The sequence below is a fragment of the Pinus tabuliformis genome, chromosome 1_2 (assembly GCF_031772625.1).
Source record: "Pinus tabuliformis cultivar Carrire ecotype Pingquan chromosome 1_2, CPIR1, whole genome shotgun sequence".
Lineage (NCBI taxonomy): Eukaryota > Viridiplantae > Streptophyta > Pinopsida > Pinales > Pinaceae > Pinus > Pinus tabuliformis.
The window spans coordinates 129,467,242-129,468,921 of NC_142298.1; the positions used below are offsets into that span (position 1 = coordinate 129,467,242).

The window sequence follows — 1,680 nt, forward strand, 5'->3', positions numbered from 1 at the left end:
AATTTAATTTAAAAACTGCATGAATTAATGGAATGGTGGGATTAAGCTACAAATTATCAAGGTTAATCTGATTGTCTTCTCTATAACTCAGCCGGCAGTCACGCAGTACACATGGACAGTTGACTCACGTGAAAATTTAAAAAAACAGGAAGTGTTGGTCGTTTGAACTCTAGTGCAACTGATCCAGAAGAGAACATGCAGTTCATGATAGCACTGCAGTCTGCATGTGGCCACGTATGCCTGGCCACTTCACTTCCTCATCACGAATCACGCTGTAATTGAAAAACAGGCTCGGCTGACTCTCACCACCCGCTGATTCATTTGCACCTGCAATGTTCTTAGCCAAAGTACGCGTCCTCTGCTCCCACAATCTATTAACTTGTCATCCTCCACCAAGCTTTCTCGGCCATATTTTTTTAAAACCCACCTATGCAAGGGCGTTCTACAGAAAACGGGTGGGTCTTCTACAGGAAGTACGACACAGCTTTCAAAAGTAGAGAAAATGGATTTTTCTTCGACAAATTTGGAGTCCCGAGAAAGATAATTGCTGCAGAGGATGCCAAGCGTCTTAATGCAGTAGAATTCAGTTTTGAGGATATTGAATCCACAGCTAAAGCCATCGGAAATGCCAGTAAAGCAGTGGTATCAATAGGACCCACAGAGGATGGACCTAGTTTCAAAGTTACTACAACTGATGCTTTGAACGTTATTGAAGAAGCCAAGCTAGCAAATGTGAATCATATTGTTGTGTTTACGAATCTGATGGAGGATCTTCAAATGTTCTTGATGGAATCTCTTCATTTTTCAGCAACTTGTTTGGAAAATCAAAAATATCATTATCAGAGCTTACTAAAAGAATTGTGGAAATGGGATTAAGTTACACTATCCTGAAGGCCAGTTCCACAGATGATTTTATTTCAGAGAAAGACTGCAACCTTGTTCTTAAGGCGGAAGGAAGTGCAGACGTAAACAACAAAGTAATCAATGCAAATTCAGCATTGCATTCCATGGTTTAAGGTTTCAAAGACACAAGTTGCATCTGTGGTAGCTGGGGTTTTCGCAAACACTTCCATCTCAGAGAACAAGACTATTGATGTTGCAGCCAGCCCTTCTGCACCTTCTCTGCCAGTTTATGAGCTTTTAAGTGCCATTCCAACAGATGGAAGAAAGGAAGTTTTCACCGAGGCCCAAGCGAAAGCCAAAGCTGAAGAAGAAGAGCGCATAGCTGCAGAAAATTCACGCAAAAAAACAGGAGCTTGCTAAACAACTTGAAGCAGAAGCAAAAAGGCTTGCAGAAAAAGAAGCTGAAGCCACTGAACTCGCTGCCCAAGTCAAGGCAGGTGCTGCAACTACTTCATTCGATTATTTTGCAAGCAAGGCTAAAGCATTCGGTGTAGATATTTTTGGGGCAAGGCAAATGATGACAAGTTGGTGACAAGCCAGAAAAGCACAACCCTACAGATGTATCCAACAACATCAGTGATTGGAACACTGGCATTAAACCAAGCTGCCAAAACAGAGGGGGACAAAACCACACTAACACCCAGGGAGAAAATACTACAGAGTAGAATGGAAAGGATTGAACAAGTCCACGTCAGTGAGGGCACCTCTAAGGTATCCACAGCCAGCTGAAAGGAAAATCACCCACAGCCAAGCAGGATATAGTGGTGTTGTCAGTTT

At 42.4% G+C, this 1,680-nt stretch overlaps 1 pseudogene; it reads left to right on the forward strand.

Moving 5' to 3' along the window:
- The first annotated feature begins 429 nt into the window (after positions 1-429).
- On the forward strand, positions 430-1,435 carry LOC149204857 (protein PLASTID TRANSCRIPTIONALLY ACTIVE 16, chloroplastic pseudogene; annotated as a pseudogene).
- The last annotated feature ends 245 nt before the right edge of the window (positions 1,436-1,680 follow it).